The sequence below is a fragment of the Ranitomeya variabilis genome, chromosome 2, assembly GCF_051348905.1.
Source record: "Ranitomeya variabilis isolate aRanVar5 chromosome 2, aRanVar5.hap1, whole genome shotgun sequence".
NCBI lineage: Eukaryota > Metazoa > Chordata > Amphibia > Anura > Dendrobatidae > Ranitomeya > Ranitomeya variabilis.
In genome coordinates, this window is record NC_135233.1 from 31,779,425 (window position 1) to 31,795,135 (window position 15,711).

Below are 15,711 nucleotides of genomic sequence, written 5' to 3' on the forward strand. Positions count from 1 at the left end.
ATAATGTACATGCATTGAAGATCCAAAAAATACACAGGGTATTTTTGTAGTCTGTAACCAAACAGATATAAGTCTGTTTCACGGGGTTCTCCAAGAATGTGATAAGGCACCCTTCATGTAATTCAAACAACAGCCTGTCCTAGTTACGTGTGCAGCCTGAAGAAGCACAACTCCTGTGACCTGTGTCTCAATGACATAGGAGCTGAATTGTAAGCACATATACCGGTGAGCTGCCGCAGAAGGGCTATGACAGGACAAGCCATAAATCTTGGCTAGCTGCGCAGCACACAGGTGTGAGGCTGTAGAAAAATTCCTTTGTGCTCAGACAGTTGAGGAGATTTAGTTGTTCTCCCGTGACAGGCCTTATCCTCAGCTGACAGAGGTATGTGTGTGATTACGATACAGCTCCTCTGTCAGTTGTGACACAGATCTCAGCAGCTGTATTTCTTCAGATTGCAGCCCATGCTGGCATGCAACTAGGACAGGCTGCTGTTTGAAATAAGTGACGATGGCCATTTTATTACATTCTAGGAGAATCCCTTTAAGAATTGTATGCACAAAATTGTAGCTTTGCAAAGTTGCTTTATTTTTTATAGATGAATTGGAGCGATATATAGTATAATGTGGTTGGGGAGGTGGATCCTGTGTTTTGCATGAACATTACAAAATATAAAATCCTCTTCTACAGTGCTACTTTAGAGACTTAAGAGTTATGATGACCAGCAGAAGAATGATAGATTTTTGTGCTGTATTTCGGATGGGTATAATACACATACCGTACATGTGGGTTTCACACCATACATTTTCATTTTTTATGTACTTAGCTTCATTTCTTAGTACAAGAGAGGTGCTAATAGGTTTCCTCATGCGGAGACATCACAGCTCGGGATTCCACTATTTACCCACCACTCATCCATCTTTTTTTACCCACATCCTTCCAAGTGGGATGAAGGAAGCAGGGAGCAGTGATTTGCTGTGTGACTGGTGCATATGTCTCCAAGGGCTGAGACTTTATGACAGCCAATAAAAGTCCTGTCTGTCTGGATGTTTATTATGAGGGGCCCTCCTTTATGTATGGGATATAAGGCAGTCCTGATGGGGTATAAGGCAGTCCTGATGGGATATAAGGAAGTCCTGATGGGATATAGGGCAGTCCTGATGGGATATAAGGAAGTCCTGATGGGATATAGGGCAGTCCTGATGGGATATAGGGCAGTCCTGATGGGATATAGGGCAGTCCTGATGGGATATAGAGCAGTCCTGATGGGATATAGGGCAGTCCTGATGGGATAAAAGGCAGTCCTGATGGGATATAAGGAAGTCCTGATGGGATATAGGGCAGTCCTGATGGGATATAGGGCAGTCCTGATGGGATATAGGGCAGTCCTGATGGGATATAAGGCAGTCCTGATGGGATATAGGGCAGTCCTGATGGGATATAAGGCAGTCCTGATGGGATATAGGGCAGTCCTGATGGGATATAAGGAAGTCCTGATGGGATATAGGGCAGTCCTGATGGGATATAGGGCAGTCCTGATGGGATATAAGGCAGTCCTGATGGGATATAAGGAAGTCCTGATGGGATATAGGGCAGTCCTGATGGGATATAAGGCAGTCCTGATGGGATATAGGGCAGTCCTGATGGGATATAGGGCAGTCCTGATGGGATATAAGGCAGTCTTGATGGGATATAAAAGGCAGTCCTGATGGGATATAAGGCAGTCCTGATAGGGTATAAGGCAGTCCTGATGGGATATAAGGAAGTCCTGATGGGATATAGGGCAGTCCTGATGGGATATAGAGCAGTCCTGATGGGATATAGGGCAGTCCTGATGGGATATAGGGCAGTCCTGATGGGATATAAGGCAGTCCTGATGGGATATAAGGCAGTCCTGATGGGATATAAGGCAGTCCTGATGGGATATAAGGAAGTCCTGATGGGATATAGGGCAGTCCTGATGGGATATAGAGCAGTCCTGATGGGATATAGGGCAGTCCTGATGGGATATAGGGCAGTCCTGATGGGATATAGGGCAGTCCTGATGGGATATAGAGCAGTCCTGATGGGATATAGGGCAGTCCTGATGGGATAAAAGGCAGTCCTGATGGGATATAAGGCAGTCCTGATGGGATATAGGGCAGTCCTGATGGGATATAGGGCAGTCCTGATGGGATATAGGGCAGTCCTGATGGGATATAGGGCAGTCCTGATGGGATATAAGGAAGTCCTGATGGGATATAGGGCAGTCCTGATGGGATATAGGGCAGTCCTGATGGGATATAAGGCAGTCCTGATGGGATATAAGGAAGTCCTGATGGGATATAGGGCAGTCCTGATGGGATATAAGGCAGTCCTGATGGGATATAGGGCAGTCCTGATGGGATATAGGGCAGTCCTGATGGGATATAAGGCAGTCTTGATGGGATATAAAAGGCAGTCCTGATGGGATATAAGGCAGTCCTGATGGGGTATAAGGCAGTCCTGATGGGATATAAGGAAGTCCTGATGGGATATAGGGCAGTCCTGATGGGATATAGAGCAGTCCTGATGGGATATAGAGCAGTCCTGATGGGATATAGGGCAGTCCTGATGGGATATAGAGCAGTCCTGATGGGATATAGGGCAGTCCTGATGGGATAAAAGGCAGTCCTGATGGGATATAAGGCAGTCCTGATGGGATATAGGGCAGTCCTGATGGGATATAGGGCAGTCCTGATGGGATATAGGGCAGTCCTGATGGGATATAGGGCAGTCCTGATGGGATATAAGGAAGTCCTGATGGGATATAGGGCAGTCCTGATGGGATATAGGGCAGTCCTGATGGGATATAAGGCAGTCCTGATGGGATATAAGGAAGTCCTGATGGGATATAGGGCAGTCCTGATGGGATATAAGGCAGTCCTGATGGGATATAGGGCAGTCCTGATGGGATATAGGGCAGTCCTGATGGGATATAAGGCAGTCTTGATGGGATATAAAAGGCAGTCCTGATGGGATATAAGGCAGTCCTGATGGGGTATAAGGCAGTCCTGATGGGATATAAGGAAGTCCTGATGGGATATAGGGCAGTCCTGATGGGATATAGAGCAGTCCTGATGGGATATAGGGCAGTCCTGATGGGATATAGGGCAGTCCTGATGGGATATAAGGCAGTCCTGATGGGATATAAGGCAGTCCTGATGGGATATAAGGCAGTCCTGATGGGATATAGGGCAGTCCTGATGGGATATAAGGCAGTCCTGATGGGATATAGGGCAGTCCTGATGGGATATAAGGAAGTCCTGATGGGATATAGGGCAGTCCTGATGGGATATAGGGCAGTCCTGATGGGATATAAGGCAGTCCTGATGGGATATAAGGAAGTCCTGATGGGATATAGGGCAGTCCTGATGGGATATAAGGCAGTCCTGATGGGATATAGGGCAGTCCTGATGGGATATAAGGCAGTCCTGATGGGATATAGGGCAGTCCTGATGGGATATAAGGAAGTCCTGATGGGATATAGGGCAGTCCTGATGGGATATAGGGCAGTCCTGATGGGATATAGAGCAGTCCTGATGGGATATAGGGCAGTCCTGATGGGATATAAGGCAGTCCTGATGGGATATAAGGAAGTCCTGATGGGATATAAGGAAGTCCTGATGGGATATAAGGAAGTCCTGATGGGATATAAGGCAGTCCTGATGGGATATAGGGCAGTCCTGATGGGATATAGGGCAGTCCTGATGGGATATAGGGCAGTCCAGATGGGATATAGGGCAGTCCTGATGGGATATAAGGAAGTCCTGATGGGATATAAGGCAGTCCTGATGGGATATAGGGCAGTCCTGATGGGATATAAGGCAGTCCTGATGGGATATAAGGCAGTCCTGATGGGATATAAGGCAGTCCTGATGGGATATAAGGCAGTCCTGATGGGATATAAGGAAGTCCTGATGGGATATAAGGCAGTCCTGATGGGATATAAGGCAGTCCTGATGGGATATAAGGCAGTCCTGATGGGATATAAGGCAGTCCTGATGGGATATAGGGCAGTCCTGATGGGATATAAGGCAGTCCTGATGGGATATAAGGAAGTCCTGATGGGATATAAGGCAGTCCTGATGGGATATAAGGCAGTCCTGATGGGATATAGGGCAGTCCTGATGGGATATAGGGCAGTCCTGATGGGATATAAGGCAGTCCTGATGGGATATAAGGAAGTCCTGATGGGATATAGGGCAGTCCTGATGGGATATAAGACAGTCCTGATGGGATATAGGGCAGTCCTGATGGGATATAAGGCAGTCCTGATGGGATATAGGGCAGTCCTGATGGGATATAAGGAAGTCCTGATGGGATATAGGGCAGTCCTGATGGGATATAGGGCAGTCCTGATGGGATATAGGGCAGTCCTGATGGGATATAGAGCAGTCCTGATGGGATATAAGGCAGTCCTGATGGGATATAAGGCAGTCCTGATGGGATATAAGGAAGTCCTGATGGGATATAAGGCAGTCCTGATGGGATATAAGGCAGTCCTGATGGGATATAAGGCAGTCCTGATGGGATATATGGCAGTCCTGATGGGATATAGGGCAGTCCTGATGGGATATAGGGCAGTCCTGATGGGATATAAGGAAGTCCTGATGGGATATAAGGCAGTCCTGATGGGATATAGGGCAGTCCTGATGGGATATAAGGCAGTCCTGATGGGATATAAGGCAGTCCTGATGGGATATAAGGCAGTCCTGATGGGATATAAGGCAGTCCTGATGGGATATAAGGAAGTCCTGATGGGATATAAGGCAGTCCTGATGGGATATAAGGCAGTCCTGATGGGATATAAGGCAGTCCTGATGGGATATAAGGCAGTCCTGATGGGATATAAGGCAGTCCTGATGGGATAGACGGCAGTCCTGATGGGATAGACGGCAGTCCTGATGGGATATAGGGCAGTCCTGATGGGATATAAGGCAGTCCTGATGGGATAGAGGGCAGTCCTTATGGGATATAGGGCAGTCCTGATGGGATATAAGGCAGTCCTGATGGGATATAAGGCAGTCCTGATGGGATAGACGGCAGTCCTGATGGGATATAGGGCAGTCCTGATGGGATATAAGGCAGTCCTGATGGGATAGAGGGCAGTCCTGATGGGGCACAAGTTATTAATTTTTACAACTCGGATAATCATTTCTCTAATGAGAGAGAGAGGAACAAAGGCGTCCGTAAAGCTCTATTTGTAGAAGGAGGGCAGTGTGATCTATACAGGGCCATAGGCTAAATACACGCGGAATTAACACATTCAGGGCCAGTCATTAATAGCAGAGGTTAATAGGTATAGTGTGTACACACACCGCCTGTAATCCTAATGCGAAAATATTGACAGTTTACGGGAAGGACTGAGGTACAGTATACGGGAAGGACTGAGGTACAGTTTATGGCCAGAACTGAGGTACAGTTTACAGGCAAAACTGAGGTACAGTTTACGGGCAGGACTGAGGTACAGTTTACGGTCAGGACTGTGGCACAGTTTACGGGCAGGACTGAGGTACAGTTTATGGGCAGGAGTGAGGTACAGTTTATGGGCAGGACTGAGGTACAGTTTACAGGCAAAACTGAGGTAAGGTTTACGGGCAGGACAAGTACAGTTTACGGGCAGGACTGAGGTACAGTTTATGGCCAGAACTGAGGTACAGTTTATGGCCAGAACTGAGGTATAGTTTACAGGCAAAACTGAGGTACAGTTTACGGACAGGACTGAGGTACAGTTTACGGTCAGGACTGTGGCACAGTTTACGGGAAGGACTGTGGTACAGTTTATGGGCAGGACTGAGGTACAGTTTACGGGCAGGACTGAGGTACAGTTTATGGGCAGCACTGAGGTACAGTTTACTGGAAGGACTGAGGTACAGTTTATGGGCAGGACTGAGGTACAGTTTATGGGCAGGACAGGTACAGTTTACAGGCAGGACTGAGGTACAGTTTATGGGCAGGACTGAGGTACAGTTTACAGTCAGGACTGGCACAGTTTACGGGAAGGACTGAGGTACAGTTTATGGGCAGGAGTGAGGTACAGTTGATGGGCAGGACTGAGGTACAGTTTACAGGCAAAACTGAGGTAAGGTTTACGGGCAGGACAAGTACAGTTTACGGGCAGGACTGAGGTACAGTTTATGGCCAGAACTGAGCTACAGTTTATGGCCAGAACTGAGGTATAGTTTACAGGCAAAACTGAGGTACAGTTTACGGACAGGACTGAGGTACAGTTTACGGTCAGGACTGTGGCACAGTTTACGGGAAGGACTGTGGTACAGTTTATGGGCAGGACTGAGGTACAGTTTACGGGCAGGACTGAGGTACAGTTTATGGGCAGCACTGAGGTACAGTTTACTGGAAGGACTGAGGTACAGTTTATGGGCAGGACTGAGGTACAGTTTATGGGCAGGACAGGTACAGTTTACGGGCAGGACTGAGGTACAGTTTATGGGCAGGACTGAGGTACAGTTTACAGTCAGGACTGGCACAGTTTACGGGAAGGACTGAGGTACAGTTTATGGGCAGGAGTGAGGTACAGTTTATGGGCAGGACTGAGGTACAGTTTACAGGCAAAACTGAGGTAAGGTTTACGGGCAGGACAAGTACAGTTTACGGGCAGGACTGAGGTACAGTTTATGGCCAGAACTGAGGTACAGTTTATGGCCAGAACTGAGGTATAGTTTACAGGCAAAACTGAGGTACAGTTTACGGACAGGACTGAGGTACAGTTTACGGTCAGGACTGTGGCACAGTTTACGGGAAGGACTGTGGTACAGTTTATGGGCAGGACTGAGGTACAGTTTACGGGCAGGACTGAGGTACAGTTTATGGGCAGCACTGAGGTACAGTTTACTGGAAGGACTGAGGTACAGTTTATGGGCAGGACTGAGGTACAGTTTATGGGCAGGACAGGTACAGTTTACGGGCAGGACTGAGGTACAGTTTATGGGCAGGACTGAGGTACAGTTTACAGTCAGGACTGGCACAGTTTACGGGAAGGACTGAGGTACAGTTTATGGCCAGAACTGAGGTACAGTTTATGGCCAGAACTGAGGTATAGTTTACAGGCAAATCTGAGGTACAGTTTACGGACAGGACTGAGGTACAGTTTACGGTCAGGACTGTGGCACAGTTTACGGGAAGGACTGTGGTACAGTTTATGGGCAGGACTGAGGTACAGTTTACGGGCAGGACTGAGGTACAGTTTATGGGCAGCACTGAGGTACAGTTTACTGGAAGGACTGAGGTACAGTTTATGGGCAGGACTGAGGTACAGTTTATGGGCAGGACAGGTACAGTTTACGGGCAGGACTGAGGTACAGTTTATGGGCAGGACTGAGGTACAGTTTACAGTCAGGACTGGCACAGTTTACGGGAAGGACTGAGGTACAGTTTATGGGCAGGACTGAGGTACAGTTTACGGGCAGGGCTGAGGTACAGTTTACGGGAAGGACTGAGGTACAGTTTACGGGAAGGACTGAGGTACAGTTTATGGGCAGGACTGAGGTACAGTTTACGGGCAGGACTGAGGTACAGTTTATGGGCAGGACAGGTACAGTTTACGGGCAGGACTGAGGTACAGTTTATGGGCAGGACTGAGGTACAGTTTATGGGCAGGACCGAGGTACAGTTTATGGGCAGGAGTGAGGTACAGTTTATGGGCAGGACTGAGGTACAGTTTACGGGCAGGACTGAGGTACAGTTTATGGGCAGGACTGAGGTACAGTTTACGGGCAGGACTGAGGTACAGTTTACGGGCAGGACTGAGGTACAGTTTATGGGCAGGACCGAGGTACAGTTTATGGGCAGGACCGAGGTACAGTTTATGGGAAGGAATGTGGCACAGTTCATAGGCAGGATTGTGATACAATTTATGGGCAGGACCGAGGTACAGTTTACGGGCAAGACTAAGGTTTATGAGCAGCATTATGGCAATGTATATGGGCAGGAGCGTACCACAGATTAATATCACAATTATTGGGCAGTAATAAGGCACAGTTCAGAGGCAGTATTAAGCCCCCGTCACCTGGCTTATATGGTCACCATACGAGCCCATTCCATGTGACGGTTGCTTGTTGCAGGAGCTGCCACTCGCCTGCCACTGCCAGTATAAGGGATGTCTCCAAGCCCAGCACACCAACCCCTTAACTGCTGTAGGCAATAGTGACCCCAGCAACTAAACGGTTATGGTTCTTGAGTTTTAGACCTTTTGACTATATAGTAAAAACAGAATTAAAAAAAAAAAAAAGCTGATTTCCTCCATTACACCATAAAGTAATATATTATTTTATTATTATTCTTTTCCCGAAACATTGCCTACTGAATATAATGATGTAATCAAAATAAAAAATAAGACTACGCTGCCACAAAAAAATAAAGGAGGGAAGGGATGAAAAAAAAATGTAGACAAAAGAATGAAAGCTGGCAGCGGTGCCAAGGGGTTAAACCCGTCATGTAATTAGGGTGGCACAGATCGCGGGTTTGGGCAGGGTGACATTTTCTTTGCTTCTAATTAGCTGGGGTCCCCGCTGTCTAATTACTACATCCCTGACTCTGACCCTGTAAAGAAATGTGCGCGGCCTGTCAAGTGTCACCCCGTGTTATAGCAGGACTCCGCGGTGTACGGGGAACAGCTGCTACAAGTGGAGCAGGCGCCTAGGAAAAGGATCCGCCGTGAATCGAGAGATCTCAGAAATAGAGCTGAGAAGACAATTCTTCATCTTGGAGTTGGAAAACCTAAAATTCTCATGTGCTCTATGTAAGGTGTGCAGTAATACACGGCTCTCCGAGCAGGCTGAAGGCTTAACGCCGCCTCACACTCACCGGAGGCTCCGCATTGTTCTATAAAAAGCCATTACACCTACATAGGATCCATATTAAGAAAGTCACATGTGATCCTACGCTATGTATGAGGGCCGGGGCCTTTTATGTCACCATCTGCAGCGTCCCCGCGGGCAGGAACCCAACGGTCCCCTGAGAAAATCACTGGCTGATATATATGTATTTATTGCTAGAATTATCCCTGCATTTAACCCTGCGGTGCCAAAAACACAAGAACCTGCAAGATGCAAGCTGACAAAACGTAGTATAAAAGCAGAAATACTGGGCGGCAATCCGCCTGCGCTGGTGGGAAGGGGACTCAGTGATTACAGCAGCCGCACTGACCATGGAAGCAAAGCATGGAGACGGGAGAGGACGTCTATGGGAGAGTGAGGGGGCCATGCTCTGTGACCTGTGCAGAGGACACTGTGCAGAGAGGGAGAAAGTGAGCTGTCACCGATTGTGAATGGTGGATCCTGTGTTATCTACTGTATATAGAGGTGTTATCAGTCATTGTACAGGAGGAGGAGGTGAGCTGTGATATCACCTATTGTGAATGGTGGATCCTGTGTTATCTACTGTATATAGGGGTGTTATCAGTCATTGTACAGGAGGAGGAGGTGAGCTGTGATATCACCTATTGTGAATGGTGGATCCTGTGTTATCTACTGTATATAGAGGTGTCATCAGTCATTGTACAGGAGGAGGAGGTGAGCTGTGATATCACCTATTGTGAATGGTGGATCCTGTGTTATCTACTGTATATAGAGGTGTCATCAGTCATTGTACAGGAGGAGGAGGTGAGCTGTGACATCGCCTATTGTGAATGGTGGATCCTGTGTTATCTACTGTATATAGAGGTGTTATCAGTCATTGTACAGGAGGAGGAGGTGAGCTGTGACATCACCTATTGTGAATGGTGAATCCTGTGTTATCTACTGTATATAGAGGTGATATCAGTCATTGTACAGGAGGAGGAGGTGAGCTGTGACATCACCTATTGTGAATGGTGGATTCTGAGTTATATACTGTATATAGAGGTGTTATCAGTCATTGTACAGGAGGAGGAGGTGAGCTGTGACATCACCTATTGTGAAAGTACAAATTTCAAAATTCCTGGATTTATTAACGCATCAATAGTCAAACGAAAATTAAAGACATCACCAACATTTTTTTTAAAACAAATGTTAAAAACTATTGCCTTTAATTAGAGCAGCCATAATAACTCAAAAGTCCATTATCGCTGTATTCAGAAAAGGGCGAGTGTGTGTTTTTTCCTCAAGGTGCAGGAATTATTAGGCTGCCTTTATTCCCACAGTCAGATACTACAACTATCTGACTCCATACATAAATTACAGAGAGCAGCACCACAGGTAATAACTACAGTTTATTAAAGGAATAAATTATTACAATTTAACCATTTGTGACCCACTACAGATTTGGGATAAACTATCTCAGAGTCTGTGTATGAACTTTAATAGATTTCTAACAACGTCCCAGACTCACCTATACAGTTGTACTCAAAGGTTTACATACCCTGGCAGAATTTTTGTTTTCTTGGACTTTTTTCAGAGAATATGAATGATAACACAAAAACTTTTTCTCGACTCATGGTTAGTGGTTGGGTGAAGACATTTATTGTCATACTACTGTGTTTTCTCTTTTAAAATCATAATGACAACAAAAAACATCCAAAACTACTATAACACTGCTCCCTATCTACAAGAATACTGTATAGCTACTATAATACTGCCCCTATGTACAAGAATATAACTACTATAATACTGCTCCTATGTACAAGAATATAACTACTATAATACTGTCCCTATGTACAAGAATATAACTACTATAATACTGCCCCTATATACAAGAATATAACTACTCTAATACTGATCCCTATATACAAGAATATAACTACTATAATACTGCCCTCTATGTACAAGAATATAACTACTCTAATACTGCTCCTATGTACAAGAATATAACTACTCTAATACTGATCCCTATATACAAGAATATAACTACTATAATACTGCTCCTATGTACAAGAATATAACTACTATAATACTGCCCCTATGTACAAGAATATAACTACTATAATACTGCTCCTATGTACAAGAATATAACTACTATAATACTGCTCCTATGTACAAGAATATAACTACTAAAATACTGATCCCTATATACAAGAATATAACTACTATAATACTGCCCCTATGTACAAGAATATAACTACTATAATACTGCTCCTATGTACAAGAATATAACTACTATAATACTGCTCCTATGTACAAGAATATAACTACTATAATACTGCCCCTATGTACAAGAATATAACTACTATAATACTGCTCCTATGTACAAGAATATAACTACTCTAATACTGATCCCTATATACAAGAATATAACTACTATAATACTGCTCCTATGTACAAGAATATAACTACTATAATACTGCTCCTATGTACAAGAATATAACTACTATAATACTGCTCCTATATACAAGAATATAACTACTATAATACTGTTCCTATGTACAAGAATATAACTACTATAATACTGCTCCTATGTACAAGAATATAACTACTATAATACTGCTCCTATGTACAAGAATATAACTACTATAATACTGCCCCTATGTACAAGAATATAACTACTATAATACTGCTCCTATGTACAAGAATATAACTACTATAATAATGCTCCTATGTACAAGAATATAACTACTATAATACTGCTCCTATGTACAAGAATATAACTACTATAATACTGCTCCTATGTACAAGAATATAACTACTATAATAATGCTCCTATGTACAAGAATATAACTACTATAATACTGCTCCTATATACAAGAATATAACTACTATAATACTGTTCCTATGTACAAGAATATAACTACTATAAAACTGCTCCTATGCACAAGAATATAACTGCTATAATACTCCTATATACAAGAATATAACTACTATAATACTGCCCCTATGTACAAGAATATAACTACTATAATACTGCTCCTATGTACAAGAATATAACTACTATAATACTGCCCCTATGTACAAGAATATAACTACTATAATACTGCCCCCAATGTACAAGAATATACAGTGGGGCAAAAAAGTATTTAGTCAGTCAGCAATAGTGCAAGTTCCACCACTTAAAAAGATGAGAGGCGTCTGTAATTTACATCATAGGTAGACCTCAACTATGGGAGACAAACTGAGAAAAAAAAAATCCAGAAAATCACATTGTCTGTTTTTTTATCATTTTATTTGCATTTTATGGTGGAAAATAAGTATTTGGTCAGAAACAAACAATCAAGATTTCTGGCTCTCACAGACCTGTAACTTCTTCTTTAAGGGTATGTTTCCACGGTCAGTAAATGCTGCGTGTTTGACGCTGCGCAGAGCTGCAGCGTCAAACACGCAGCGTCCAGATGTTCCAGTATAGTGGAGGGGATTTTATGAAATCCCGTCTCCACTATGCGTGGAAACCCGCTTCAGTCTTCCCTGCGACTCCGGACATGCTGCGCGTCTTTTCAGATCGCAGCATGTCCGTACACCTTGCGGGGACGCAGCGTCCCCGCAAGGCATATCACAGGGCGCTATGGGACAGAGCGATGATCCCGGATGTGAACAGTTAACACATCTGGCTTCATCGCGTCCCAGAAAGGGGGCGGGGCTTAGCACCGAGCGGCTTCCCCGCTGCGGCGATACCGCCGGCCATCCTGACCGTGGAAACATACCCTAAGAGTCTCCTCTTTCCTCCACTCATTACCTGTAGTAATGGCACCTGTTTAAACTTGTTATCAGTATAAAAAGACACCTGTGCACACCCTCAAACAGTCTGACTCCAAACTCCACTATGGTGAAGACTAAAGAGCTGTCAAAGGACACCAGAAACAAAATTGTAGCCCTGCACCAGGCTGGGAAGACTGAATCTGCAATAGCCAACCAGCTTGGAGTGAAGAAATCAACAGTGGGAGCAATAATTAGAAAATGGAAGACATACAAGACCACTGATAATCTCCCTCGATCTGGGGCTCCACGCAAAATCCCACCCCGTGGGGTCAGAATGATCACAAGAACGGTGAGCAAAAATCCCAGAACCACGCGGGGGGACCTAGTGAATGAACTGCAGAGAGCTGGGACCAATGTAACAAGGCCTACCATAAGTAACACACTACGCCACCATGGACTCAGATCCTGCAGTGCCAGACGTGTCCCACTGCTTAAGCCAGTACATGTCCGGGCCCGTCTGAAGTTTGCTAGAGAGCATTTGGATGATCCAGAGGAGTTTTGGGAGAATGTCATATGGTCTGATGAAACCAAACTGGAACTGTTTGGTAGAAACACAACTTGTCGTGTTTGGAGGAAAAAGAATACTGAGTTGCATCCATCAAACACCATACCTACTGTAAAGCATGGTGGTGGAAACATCATGCTTTGGGGCTGTTTCTCTGCAAAGGGGCCAGGACGACTGATCCGGGTACATGAAAGAATGAATGGGGCCATGTATCGTGAGATTTTGAGTGCAAACCTCCTTCCATCAGCAAGGGCATTGAAGATGAAACGTGGCTGGGTCTTTCAACATGACAATGATCCAAAGCACACCGCCAGGGCAACGAAGGAGTGGCTTCGTAAGAAGCATTTCAAGGTCCTGGAGTGGCCTAGCCAGTCTCCAGATCTCAACCCTATAGAAAACCTTTGGAGGGAGTTGAAAGTCCGTGTTGCCAAGCGAAAAGCCAAAAACATCACTGCTCTAGAGGAGATTTGCATGGAGGAATGGGCCAACATACCAACAACAGTGTGTGGCAACCTTGTGAAGACTTACAGAAAACGTTTGACCTCTGTCATTGCCAACAAAGGATATATTACAAAGTATTGAGATGAAATTTTGTTTCTGACCAAATACTTATTTTCCACCATAAAATGCAAATAAAATGATAAAAAAACAGACAATGTGATTTTCTGGATTTTTTTTTCTCAGTTTGTCTCCCATAGTTGAGGTCTACCTATGATGTAAATTACAGACGCCTCTCATCTTTTTAAGTGGTGGAACTTGCACTATTGCTGACTGACTAAATACTTTTTTGCCCCACTGTAACTACTATAATACTGATCCTATGTACAAGAATATAACTACTATAATACAGCTCCTATGTACAAGAATATAACTACTATAATACTGCTCCTATGTACAAGAATATAACTACTATAATACTGCCCCTGTGTACAAGAATATAACTACTATAATACTGCTCCTATGTACAAGAATATAACTACTATAATACTGCCCCAATGTACAAGAATATAACTACTATAATACTGCCCCTATATACAGGAATATAACTACTATAATACTGCCCCTATGTACAAGAATATAACTACTATAATACTGCCCCAATGTACAGGAATATAACTACTATAATACTGCCCCTATATACAAGAATATAACTACTATAATACTGCCCCTATGTACAATAATATAACTACTATAATACTGCCCCTATGTACAAGAATATAACTACTATAATACTGCCCCTATGTACAAGAATATAACTACTATAATACTGCCCCTATGTACAAGAATATAACTACTATAATCCTGCTCCTATGTACAAGAATATAACTACTATAATACTGCCCCTATATACAAGAATATAACTACTATAATACTGCTCCTATGTACAAGAATATAACTACTATAATATTGATCCTATGTACAGGAATATACGGTAACTACTATAATACTGCTCCTATGTACAAGAATATAACTACTATAATACTGCTCCTATGTACAAGAATATAACTACTATAATACTGCTCCTATGTACAAGAATATAACTACTATAATACTGTCCCTATGTACAAAAATATAACTACTATAATACTGCTCCTATGTACAAGAATATAACTACTATAATACCGATCCTATGTACAGGAATATAACTACTATAATACTGCTCCTATGTACAAGAATATAACTACTATAATACTGCTCCAATGTACAAGAATATAACTACTATAATACTGCTCCTATGTACAAGAATATAACTACTATAATACTGCCCCATGTACAAGAATATAACTACTATAATATTGATCCTATGTACAGGAATATACGGTAACTACTATAATACTGCTCCTATGTACAAGAATATAACTACTATAATACTGCTCCTGTGTACAAGAATATAACTTCTATAATACTGCCCTCTATGTGCAAGAATATAACTACTATAATACTGCTCCTATGTACAAGAATATAACTACTATAATACTGCTCCTATGTGCAAGAATATAACTATTATAATACTGCTCCTATGTACAGGAATATAACTACTATAATACTGTCCCTATGTACAAAAATATAACTACTATAATACTGCTCCTATGTACAGGAATATAACTACTATAATACCGCTCCTATGTACAAGAATATAACTACTATAATACTGCTCCAATGTACAAGAATATAACTACTATAATACTGCCCCATGTACAAGAATATAACTACCATAATACTGCTCCTATGTACAAGACTATAACTACTATAATACTGCCCCTATGTACAAGAATATAACTACTATAATACTGCTCCTGTGTACAAGAATATAACTACTATAATACTGCTCCTATGTACAAGAATATAACTACTATAATACTGCTCCTATGTACAAGAATATAACTACTATAATACTGCCCCTATGTACAAGAATATAACTACTATAATACTGCCTCTATGTAAAAGAATATAACTACTATAATACTGCCTCTATGTACAGGAATATAACTACTATAATACTGCTCCTATGTACAAGAATATAACTACTATAATACTGCCTCTATGTACAAGAATATAACTACTAT

The 15,711-nt window shown here is 43.1% G+C and overlaps 1 protein-coding gene across 2 annotated transcripts in view; it reads right to left on the minus strand.

Moving 5' to 3' along the window:
• Nucleotides 1–15,711, minus strand: part of MARK1 (microtubule affinity regulating kinase 1) — a 145,923-nt gene that overhangs the window by 49,029 nt on the left and 81,183 nt on the right. The gene's annotated exons all lie outside the window — the stretch shown is intronic.